Source organism: Microcaecilia unicolor, chromosome 1 (genome assembly GCF_901765095.1).
Source record: "Microcaecilia unicolor chromosome 1, aMicUni1.1, whole genome shotgun sequence".
NCBI classification, from domain to species: domain Eukaryota; kingdom Metazoa; phylum Chordata; class Amphibia; order Gymnophiona; family Siphonopidae; genus Microcaecilia; species Microcaecilia unicolor.
Genome location: NC_044031.1, coordinates 333569583 through 333582712, shown reverse-complemented (window position 1 = coordinate 333582712; position 13130 = coordinate 333569583).

Here is a 13130-nt window from a genome sequence, read left to right as displayed (position 1 = left end):
AAATTGACCATGGGATAACACTCGCCATGAATTTTGGTATGGGATAACACTCGCCATGAATTTGATATGGGATAACACTCGCCATATTGAAAACCCCAAAAGTGGGGGAAGCAAAAACTCCAACAAGATTTTAGCGAACAGCGAAAATAAGTTCTCTAAAATTAAAGGGCAGCGATCTAATTGGTTTTCGCCGGTTAGAAATATGGGAATACACTCGCCATATATGGGAATACACTCGCCATTCTGTCGCTAACCCCCAATAGATGCTTAAATATTCGTCTAGAAGAGAACAAAAATTTAGGGCCCCAGTCAACCTGTATACAATCGCAACGAAAGTCGTTAGACGTCTCTTTATTAACCCCGCGCTCATCTATACAAGTAACTCATAGGTGGGCAATAATGCCGAAACCGCAGGCCACTCCGAAAATGGAATGGAAGTCTGCCCCTAATAAATAAGATGCCGTCATCCATTGAAGGATCTCCTTCAATGCATGTAAGTCCCAGACATCGGTATCAAAGTTAATTGCATGACACTAGTACAATAAAGTAGAGAGAGAAAAAATATTAAGAAATAAAGGAGAAAGAAAGAAAAAGGAAATAATAAATATGGCATGTTCCTAGAAAGAACCTCTGAAACCTAATCCAGAAGTAACAAGCAAAAAAAATTATTTTAAAGGGAAAAAAACATGTAAGCTCTTCGGGTAAGGCACAGTAATCAGACAACATAGAATAAGTTTGCCACACAGCACTAAAGAGCACTCAAGCATGACAACTGACCGAAAAGGAGCTATGACAGGCAGTATAAAATCAATCATCCGAGACGAGCAAAGCAAAAAACCCAGAGAAAAACTTGACATTGTAAATCATTAAACAAACAGCCTAAAATGTTCTTTCATGGCTGACAAGATTAGTGCTATAACCGTGTAAAGATTATAGGCGAGCAGTGAACCAGCACTGCCATCACAGAAGTAAAACTTAAGATGATCCGAGCCAAAATATTTATACAGGAAAGAGTCTGTATCTAGAATACTTTGGAAACAACACTATACACCGTTTTTCCTATAGAACAAAAGCACAATATGATAGCGTTGAAATGGGACAAAAACACTTGCTTTTTAACAATAAAACCAAATATGCAACAGTCTTCCAAAAATACTACCAGTTAAGCATTCAGCAAGAAATACATGCGTATTAATCATACCAAGGTAAATATGACATTATAGTGGAACATTAAGACATATATCTGTACAGGGCAAAAGAAAGTAACATCTGTAGGAATTGAGTAATACCATTTAAAGTGCAAAAACCAGGATCATGAAGCATAAATCATGGGGGGCCACGTAAATGAACTATCAGCATAATACCAAAAACAGATTAAAGAAGCATTGTAACGTAATCATAGGAAGCCATACTCGGACAAAGAAGGAGAAAGCCGGTTTTCAAAGGGGTAAGTTATGTATGTTTGAAGGAAAGATACCTTTTTAACACTTTGTAAGCACATGGTGTAGCACAATGAAGTCTATCAGGCTGTCACTAGCAGCGCAAAAATAAAGAAACCTGTCTCGGGTTTAAAATCATGACTCAAAGATGGAGTGAGAAAGCATTAGAGTATCTATTGTTTAAGGGAGGTGAGCTGAAAGAGAGGGCAATGCACAAAAGTCAAAGCAGTATGAGCATAAATTTCGGGGAGTGGGAGACAACGTCCTAAAAAAAGGAGAATGCAGAGTAAGACTAAGATGCAGTGTCATAATCTTAAAAGTGAAAGAAAAAGAATACATCCGTACATTGTTACATGCTCAGAGGTGCCCGTATAACGGACTTGGCAGCATGAGGCATGAAAAGATAAGTCATTTTACAATTATGATACCTGCTAAGGAAATATACCAGAGAATCAGATAATCTCGTCGGCGTTAAGGGAAAGACCCTTGCATAAGTCCACCGTCGAGAATATGTTGGAAAAAAAGTTGTACCAATGTCGAGGGGAAAACGGAGTTGAAAGATATGAAAAAGATATGAGAGGGAGTTAGTTAGATGGATTTAGGAGCAATACAGTTGACAGAGGATAGACAGCAAGAGGTTCACAATATCCCTGTGTAAATGACTGGTTAACTTGTACCACCTCAGCATAGGACAGAAAAAACGGACGGAGAAGGGGAAAAAAAATTACTTTCTGAGCTTTTAAAAGTGAACTGTAGAGCCTCCTCTGCCAAAGCAGTGCTGGACTGATAAGGCAGCTAAAGTGGGCAAGCTTCCCAGATTCTCATGTCCTTGAGATAGTGAACTACAGCGCTTGTTAGGGAAAACTCTTAAAAGTTACAGAAAGAAATGGCAGTTTCAGAAGCCTGAATAAGGATATTAAAAAAATGTGAGAAAAAGGGGTTTAGAACTTACAGCTCTTCGGGCAAGTTTATTCGAAGCCCAAGAGGGAGTATATAATCAAGACTCACACCACATGGGACTGAGAAGGAAAAGGGATAGTTTTATAGGGAATCAAAAAAAATGATTTCTAGTTTGCACCAGAAGCCAAAAAGGTGTATGTAAGGTGTTAAGTTACCCCAATTGGTATCGTGCGGGCCACATCCTTATAAATTTTAGGAGTCGGCAAAGCATCAGAGAAGAGGGCAGGGAGGATTATTATGGCAGAGAAAGTTGGAGCAGAACAAAATGTTGTAGAGGAAGGAATTCAGATTGGACTTAAGGGAAAAAGAAGTGGCTATGGGGGTAGGGTGAGAGCACAGAACTGAGCAGCAGTGAAAAAGAGCAATCAGTTGAACTACGCAGTAGATAATAAAAGACAGGAAATGCGCTTCAAAGTGAAAACGCCGAGCCAGATTTAGACAGGTGGAAACCAGTGCCTTGTATGACAGCGGCATACAGAGATAAGAACTAAGAAAAGCAGAGACGGAACAGTATAGTTCACACAAAAATCCAAGTCAGACGGAGTGCAAAAACACACACACAAAGATGCAAAAGGAGGAAAAAGAAAAAGGAGCGGACACACCCCCAGACAACAAGACGGCCATATACTGTCACAGAAATTAAAAAGGAAAGATAAGATCAGGAAATGTGTGTAACAGCTGAAAAGATAGCACAGGAGCATAAGATAGAAACTATATATGTGTAAGGAGAAACGGAAATCAGAGGTTCTGATGCTGCACTATGAAAAAGAGCCGAGAAAAGTACAGGAAGAAGGGCTGTTAGAGGGAAAGCATAGTGCAGAGGACTGAAAGAATAGAATAGGGTATGCTGGGAAGTGTAGTGCACAAAGGTGTGGATACGGATGGCAAAGAACTGAAGGAATATACAATTCTTGCAGTTATCATGAGAGACAGAGAAGTTTAAAACAACCGCAGATAAGACTTAGAGAGATAAGGGGAAAGCAGCAGTTGGACGGCGGTAAGCAGTGTTTGCAGCTGAAAAGAAAAGAAAGTTGTAGGAAGTAGGAGGGACAGTCCCGAGGCATTAAAAAAAAAAAATCTCGTGGATAACTGTTTCAGCACAAGATCAAAAGTATGTGTCGCACACACAGAGTAAAGGCAATAGCAGATGTGGAAAGGTGGGGGCTGTCAGTTTTGAAGAGTGGTAATAAGAACAGAGAAACCAGAAGGATTTTAGAAGGGAGCAATCTGAAAGCGTGCTGTTCTCCCAGAGTAAAGAAAATTCCCCCGATACGGGAACATCCAGAAGAAAAAGAGCAAGGGGACTGATAGGCAGAGGTAGGCAGAAAGAGTTAGGCTGAAGGAGAGCAGGAAAAGGGATTGGGGAGGCGACAGAAGAAGAAAGAACAGAATACATAGTAAGAACAGGGGGACAGGGATTTGAAAAGGGGGGATTAAGACAGAACACAAGATGGGATGGGAAACAGAAAATGCGCAATCTCTAAGGATTGTTAAGCGAGAATGCTAGCATAAAGACCAATCCAAAGATTTTGAACATTGAAATAAACTTACAGCAAACCCCAAATCGCAGTCGCCTGGATTCGTTGTTATGCATCATTCACACAACAAGCACAGTCTTGCGCACATCTTTCAAATCAAAGGGATGGACAGAATAGGAGAAAGAAAAAAAGGTGAGAAAAAACAGTACAGAATATAGAAAGACAGAAACGAAGGTTTGACCACAAATAGAGATCAGCATAGACAAGGGCAGAGAAGCAGGTGTGTTAGGTCAGTGCAAGGCATGAAGACATTCAGGGAAGAAAGTAAAAAGACAGAAGAATAAAAGAGTATTTAAAGTAGGGGTGAGAACAGACAGAACATTGGTGCCCAATACCCCTGAAGTGGGCAGTGTCCGTGATAGGGGAAAAATGAAGGAATAACAGCAGGGAGATTGGGGAAGGAAAGATAAGAGAAAAAGAGAAAAAAGTGATAGAAAGATAACATAGAACATTTGAACGCACAATATAAGTATCCCCTCTTGCGTTCAAAAGAAGAGAAAGGAGGATAGAGTGAACGGTCAGCGTACGGCTGGTCACCACTGGAACCTTGCATCATGTAGCTGTAGCCTGAATTCCTCTTCCATACATGTATCACTTTACTACTACTACTACTAACAAACATTTCTAAAGCGCTACTAGGGTTACGCAGCGCTGTACAATTCAAACATTGAAAGGACAGTCCCTGCTCAAAGAGCTTACAATCTAAAAGACAAGAGAACAATCTAAAGACAAGTGAACAAGCTAGAGGACGAGTGAACAGTTAATCTGATAGGGTGGATGGATTGGGGCATTTTATATTTCTCGAGCGGTTAGGCGCCGAAGGCAGCATTGAAGAGGTGAGTTTTGAGCAGAGATTTGAAGATGGGTAGGGAGGGGGCTTGGCGTATGAGTAAAGGAAGATTGTTCCAGGCATAGGGTGAGGCAAGGCAGAATGTGCGGAGCCTGGAGTTGGCAGTGGTGGAGAAGGGTACTGAGAGAAGGGCTTTGTCCTGTGAGCGGAGGTTGTGGGCGGGAACATAGGGGGAGATGAGGGTGGAGAGGTAGTGAGGAGCCGCAGACTGAGTGCATTTGTAGGTAAGGAGGAGGAGCTTGAATTGTATGCGATATCTGATCGGAAGCCAATGAAGTGATTTAAGGAGAGGGGTGATATGAGTATATCGGTTTTGGCGGAATATAAGACGTGCAGCAGCGTTCTGAACGGATAGAAGGGGGGATAGATGGCCGAGTGGGAGGCCGGTGAGGAGTAAGTTGCAGTAATCAAGGCGAGAGGTAATGAGAGCATGGACGAGAGTTCTGGTGGTATGCTCAGAGAGGAAATGGCGAATTTTGCTGATGTTGAAGAGGAAGAAGCGACAGGTCTTGGCAGTCTGTTGGATATGCGCAGAGAAGGAGAGGGAGGAGTCAAAGATGACTCCGAGGTTGCAGGCAGATGGGACGGGGAGGATGAGGGTGTTATCAACAGAGATAGAGAGTGGAGGAAGAGGAGATGTGGGTTTAGGTGGAAAGACAAGGAGCTCGGTCTTGGACATGTTCAGCTTCAGGTGGCGGTTGGACATCCATGCCGCAATGTCAGATAAACAGGCCGATACCTTGGCTTGAGTCTCCGCGGTAATGTCAGGTGTGGAGAGGTATAGCTGGGTGTCATCAGCATAAAGATGATACTGAAAACCATGAGACGAGATCAGCGAGCCCAGGGAAGAGGTGTAGATTGAGAAGAGAAGGGGTCCAAGGACAGATCCCTGGGGAACTCCAACAGATAGTGCGATGGGAGTGGAGGAGGATCCATGGGAGTGTACCCTGATGGTGCGGTGGGAGAGATAAGAGGAGAACCAGGAGAGGACAGGGCCTTGGAACCCAAAAGAGGACAGCGTGGCAAGAAGTAAATCATGATTGACAGTGTCAAACGCGGTGGAAAGATCGAGGAGGATGAGGATGGAGTAGTGACCTCTGGATTTGGCCAGGAGCAGGTCATTGCAAACTTTAGAGAGTGCCGTTTCAGTCGAGTGCAGAGGGCGAAAACCGGATTGAAGCGGATTGAGGATGGCATGAGAGGAGAGAAAATCAAGGCAGCGGCTATGAACAGCGCGCTCAAGTATTTTGGAAAGGAAGGGTAAAAGAGAGATGGGGCGGTAGTTAGAGGGGCAGGTAGGGTCAAGTGAAGGTTTTTTGAGGAGAGGTGTGACAACGGCATGCTTGAAGGTGTCAGGGACAGTTGCAGTGGAGAGAGAGAGGTTGAGGATGCGACAGATGGCGGGGGTGACAGTGTGGGAGATGGTGTTGAGTAGGTTGGTGGGGATGGGATCAGAGGAACAGGTGGTGCATTTCGAGGAGGAAAGAAGGCGGGAAGTTTCATCCTCGGTGATCTCAGGAAAAGAGGAGAAAGAGACCTGGGTAGTTTGGATGAGGGAGAGGGTTAAAGGGTGAAGAGGAGGTGGTGTCTTGTTCGTGAACTCAAGGTTGATCTTTTGCACTTTGTCGCGGAAATAGTCAGCCAGCGATTGAGGAGAGAGAGAAGGGGGAGTAGGAGCGGGGGGCACTTTTAGGAGGGAGTTAAGGGTGGTGAAGAGACGACGAGGGTTGGAGCTGAGAGAATTGGTCAATTGGGTGTAATAGTCCTGTTTTGCACGGAATAGGGAGGAGTGGAGGGAGGATAGCATGAATTTGTAGTGGAGGAAGTCTGACTTACATTAAATGTCAACTGTTATTTGGATGCTCAGTCTTCCAGTCTTGTAATTTTTCACAATCTTCTTGTGATTTAACAACTTTGAATAACTTTGTGTCATCAGCAAATGTAAGGATCCTTTTACTAAGCTGCAGTAGGCACAAATGCATGATTACTGCAGCTTAAAGTGCCTTACCTTGGGGCATGCTCAGGTGTCCTGTGGTAATTTTGGCACTGGTGTGCACTGCCCACATGCTAAAAATAGCACCGGGAGCAGGTCGGGGGTAGAGAGTAGGTGTGTTTTGTGCTAATCAGTTAGCCTAGCTATATTGCCGCATACTAACCAATTAGCACATGGTTAGCATGCGAGTCTTAACACTGCCCCCAGTACCACCCCTAACCTGCCGTTTTTTTTGCGAACGGTCAGAGGCAATATTCAGCAGCACTGCCCTGTTAGTACCACTGAATATCGGGAGTTAACTTGACCCTGGGGATTTTAGAGGGCAGGAGCCACTCCTGCCCACTTAAATTGCTCTGAATATTGGGACCACTGTGGTTTAGATTTTTGTTACAGGTTTGAAAATGCATCCAAATATTAAATGGTTTCCATATTAAGAAATACACAATAACTACAGGACAGGACATCTGATGAGTTAGCTTATTTTTGACAAAAATTTGATTTACTCTGTTCTGGCTTTTCAGGCCAGTGTACAAGAGGTCTTCTGTTATATCCAGGCACCAGAACCTGCTCTTGAGTAGTGCAAAGGTTTGTTCAATTAAGGACCATGCACAGCATTATAGCACTCTTCCTATGGTGTTGTGGTGTGAACAACGTTTTATTTATACATGGAATATTGTAACCCAAGCGGTTTTGAATAATGAGGTGGAATGGCCTGTTTGATAGGTCTGTTGGATGAAGGATTGAAGCCTAATGTTATGGACCAATTGGGTTGAACCAAGAAGTGATAAAGTATTTTAAGTAGGTGTGTCCTAGGACACGGGAATATCAGCGTTCTTTGACAGTTAAGGATTGAAAGGGCATGAGTTTCTAGAGTTGTCCCGGTAAGTTGTCATTACTGAATGTTTTTGAATGTTTATAAATGTTGTTAAAAGTCATTGCTTAATTATTTAAGATGACAATTGTGCTCATTTTCAAAGCACATAGACTTACAAAGTTACAGGGGCTCATTTTCAAATTGGTGGGAAAATGTATGATACAAATGCTACAAATAAATAAAAAGTGGCAAAAACAGTATTGGGACGTTTTTCCTCACAGAAACGTCCAAATAAGTATTTTCAAAACCTATTTTTCAGATGTTTTTCTATGCTGTTCATCTGCAGTGCATCCAAATCTCAAGGGAGCATGTCAGGGGTGCATTAAGGGTAGGATTTGGGTGTTCCTAAGACTTAGATATTTTTCAGCCATAATGGAACAAAACTAAAACTAAGATATTTTGAGCTATTCCTGTATTGATAATGAATAAGGCACAGAAAGTTGTCCTAAATGACTAAATGGCAGGAATCAGGGATGACCCCCCAATAACCCCCAGTGGTCATTGACCCCCTCACCTCTCCAAAATGTGAATAAAAATATGACTTACCAAACTCTATGACAGCCTCAGATGTTATAGTCAGTTCTATTAGGGAAAGGGAAATGGGACTTGATATACCGCCTTTCTGAGGTTTTTGCAATTACATTCAAAGCAGTTTACATATATTCAGGTACTTATTTTGTACCAGGGGCAATGGAGGGTTAAGTGACTGGCCCAGAGTCACAAGCAGCATCCAGGTCCATGGAGTAGTGTAGTGGTCAGTGCAGTGCACTATGGAGTGAGGGACTCGGGTCCCTATCTCTCTCTATCTATCTGTCACACTTGTGATGGAAACTGTGACCCCTCCCAAAGTCACCAAAACCGTACTGTACCCATGTATAGGTGCTCCTCTTTATCCATAATGGCTATTGAATATTTGAAGCGGGGGAGTCGGAGAAACTAAACAAATTCTCTGTAACCTTGGAGGATGTAATGGGTCAGTTAAGCAAGCTGAAGAGTAGTAAATCACCGGGACCTGATGGTATTCATCCCAGAGTATTAATAGAACTAAAAAATGAACTTGCGGAGCTACTGTTAGAAATATGCAATCTGTCCCTAAAATCGAGTGTAGTACCGGAAGACTGGAGGGTAGCCAATGTTACTCCGATTTTTAAGAAGGGTTCCAGAGGAGATCCGGGAAATTATAGACCGGTGAGTCTGACGTCGGTGCCGGGCAAGATGGTGGAGGCTATTATTAAGAATAAAATTGCAGAGCATATACAAAAACATGGACTGATGAGACAAAGTCAGCACGGATTTAGTGAAGGGAAGTCTTGCCTCACCAATCTAATGCATTTTTTGAGGGGGTAAGCAAACATGTGGACAATGGGGAGCCGGTTGATATTGTATATCTGGATTTCAGAAGGCGTTTGACAAAGTGCCGCACGAAAGACTCCTGAAGAAATTGCAGAGTCATGGAATCGGAGGTAGGGTATTATTATGGATTAAGAACTGGTTGAAAGATAGGAAGCAGAGAGTAGGATTGCGTGGCCAGTATTCTCAGTGGAGGAGGGTAGTTAGTGGGGTCCCGCAGGGGTCTGTGCTGGGTCCGTTGCTTTTTAATGTATTTATAAATGACCTAGAGATGGGAATAACTAGTGAGGTAATTAAATTCGCCGATGACACAAAATTATTCAGGGTCGTCAAGTCGCAGGAGGAATGTGAACGATTACAGGAGGACCTTGCAAGACTGGGAGAATGGGCATGCAAGTGGCAGATGAAGTTCAATGTTGACAAGTGCAAAGTGATGCATGTGGGTAAGAGGAACCCGAATTATAGCTACGTCTTGCAAGGTTCCGCGTTAGGAGTTACGGATCAAGAAAGGGATCTGGGTGTCGTCGTCGATGATACGCTGAAACCTTCTGCTCAGTGTGCTGCTGCGGCTAGGAAAGCGAATAGAATGTTGGGTGTTATTAGGAAGGGTATGGAGTCCAGGTGTGCGGATGTTATAATGCCGTTGTATCGCTCCATGGTGCGACCGCACCTGGAGTATTGTGTTCAGTACTGGTCTCCGTATCTCAAAAAAGATATAGTAGAATTGGAAAAGGTACAGCGAAGGGCGACGAAAATGATAGTGGGGATGGGACGACTTTCCTATGAAGAGAGGCTGAGAAGGCTAGGGCTTTTCAGCTTGGAGAAGAGACGGCTGAGGGGAGATATGATAGAAGTGTATAAAATAATGAGTGGAATGGATCGGGTGGATGTGAAGCGACTGTTCACGCTATCCAAAAATACTAGGACTAGAGGGCATGAGTTGAAGCTACAGTGTGGTAAATTTAAAACGAATCGGAGAAAATTTTTCTTCACCCAACGTGTAATTAGACTCTGGAATTCGTTGCCGGAGAACGTGGTACGGGCGGTTAGCTTGACGGAGTTTAAAAAGGGGTTAGATAGATTCCTAAAGGACAAGTCCATAGACCGCTATTAAATGGACTTGGAAAAATTCCGCATTTTTAGGTATAACTTGTCTGGAATGTTTTTACGTTTGGGGAGCGTGCCAGGTGCCCTTGACCTGGATTGGCCACTGTCGGTGACAGGATGCTGGGCTAGATGGACCTTTGGTCTTTCCCAGTATGGCACTACTTATGTACTTATGTACTTATGTATTGGTGTACAGTGGGGGGTAGTAGGTTTTGGGTGGGTTTTGGAGGGCTCAGGGGACAAGATAAGGGAGCAAAGGTGAGATATGTACCTAGGAACATTTTTATGAAGTGCATAGACGTGCCCCCTAAGGTGGCCCATTGCTCTCCTGGGATGTCTGAGGAACTAGCCTGCTAAAAATGCTGGCTCCTCCTCCATCCCAATGGCTTGATTTTCTACGTTTTGCACTTATTTGGGATTTTTTTTTTTTAATGGAACAAAAAACAAAATGCCCAAAGTACAGAGCCTTGTTCGAAACAGTATTTTTTTTTTTTGGGGGGGGGGGAGATGTTTTTCTCTTTCAAAAATGACCTTCTTTCCTGTTCGGATTTTGGACGTGTCTTGCCATACTGAAAATGCCCCTCCACAAAACTTTATTATAAGTCTATGTACTTTGAAAATGAGCCTCAATATTTTTAAATCAATTATGTTTAATAAAATGTTTGGTGGTGGTTTGGCTGTGTGCATGTTTTAGGGTTATGTTTGTTCCTCCTGAAGAAATCAAGTGACAAAATATGGATCCGTATTGAGGACAGAATATAGCCTGAAGATTTTTATTGCTGAAAACAGAAGATAGCCTGAGGATTTTAATTGTTCTGGATAATGAATGACACTGAGGGCAACCATAATTTAGATTCACCCATGAGGGTTTCCTTTTGAGTGGAACTGATCATCAAGTGGAACATTAATTGCAATTGGTGATGAGTATTTTTGCCTATTGTCATTAATTTGGAATAAGAGGTAGTTATGAACTTGTTTTGTTCAGAGACATAATATATTTTTTTACATTTTGATAACATCAGAAAATGGGCTATAGTTAGGTTTTATAGAAGACTGTTTGGAACTCATCTCCAGATTATGAGATGTTTTGTGAGGGAAGGATTTTGAATATTTTTGAAGAAATATATTGTATTTTCTATGTATAATGTGCTAGAGATAAAGTTATTGTGTTATAGTTTATTGGCTCATTTCATCCTACTCAAGAATATATAGTTTCTCTTATCACCTCAATGTTCTTTCTTCTCTAAGCTGAAGAGCTTAACAAGGTTCCATTTCATTTACCATTTTAGTTGTCCTTCTCTGAATCTTTTCTTGTTCTGCTATACTGAGATGGAGCAGCTAGAACTGCACATAGTACTCGAGGTGTGGTCACTCCGTGAATCAATCCAAATGCATTATAATAGTCTTCGTTTTATGCTCAATTCCTTTCTGATAATTCCTAAATTCTAATTTTTGGAAAACTCTATCTGGTCAATATTCAGCTTGCACTTCTCAGTGTTTTCTTAGTTGCAATAGTCTTGGAGAGTCAATGCTGGCACCTATCCAAGTACAGTATCAATACATTGTATATTCCTATTCAGATTGGTCTATTTGTGCTGTGCTATATATACGGGTACTGGCACTGAATATCAGGATGCTTGGTGGTTTCTGCAAGTTACCCAGGTGCAGCCAATATTCAGTACTCTACCCAGATAGACTGTATCACCTGCGGTGAAACATGCCTCGTTATCTATCCAGGCATTGGCATTAAGTATCTGTGGTGCCTAAATAACTTCAAGGCAGATCATTAGTAGTCAATGCTAATATTCATCCCCCAGATGATGATATGGTGGTCAGAGCTAATATTCAGTGGCACTATCTGGATAAATACTGCTAAATATTAGTGGTTGAGCTGGACAGCATGACTTAACTGGACAGAATCCTCTTCTGTTTGGTTAAATCATTTTGAACATTGACCCTTGTATTTCAGCAGCAAACCATATACATCCCAGCACTCTGCATAAACAACCGTTCACAAGTAGCAAACAAGTTGTATCTAAAACCACGCTCAAGAGAGTACACCACATGAGCCCTTGATCTGCAGCAGCAATGCAGACTGAAACACTCTCTTGAGCCTTAGCAGCTCTCCATTGTCAGGATCTGTCCCAGACATTATGGCAGAAATCCATTGTCTTTTCAGTGCAAAGGTAAGTTTTATTATTATAGCCACTTCACCACCTGCTGTCTCTAGTGGCCAATTTGGGGCTTTGTTTTCATGTAGAACGCTATTGTGACCCTTACTGCTTGAACCAGTTGAAATAGAAGCGTCTTCAATTTGCAGACTGATCAGCTGCTTTCTACGTTAGGCTTAAGTTCAAAACATTTCTTGTGATGGTTTTCATTTTCCACTCAATGATTTCCAAAAGTTTTGAACATAACTATTTCATCATATATGTATAAAAGTACCACCACTCCTACACCCTTCCAGCCTAGAGGACTAGGATTGCTGAACCTAGAAAACCAAACATGTAATCTATATATGGAATGTTATGTATGTAGAAGGTACAAATGTAAACTTTATAAACATGCCCCCAGATCTGTGCCTAGTCCCTGTCATCCAACTATAGCTTTAGCTCTTTGTTCCACTGGTTAATGTTTTGAGATAATGTCTCATCACCTCAAACACAAGATAAAGAAATATATTACAAAACTGAGAGATAAGTTTAACCTTGGGACCATTATTTAACAGACTATGCTGAACACATTTTGCAGCTTCTGAAAAGTTGTTCTCAATGGAATTCTGTAACTATACTTTCCTGAGTTGTAATTATAGATAGTCTGCTAATATTCAAAGTAATTTAATGAGGTAGGAGAGTATCCTGACTGCTTAAATCACTTGGGGCTGCCCAAATACCGATATTCAGCAGCATTTAACTGGACAGTACAACTGAATATTGGTTTTGACCATGACCAAATTGGGCCGGTCAGGGGTGGTACAGGGGGGCACAGTTGGGGAGGATCTGGTAATTATATGGGTGCT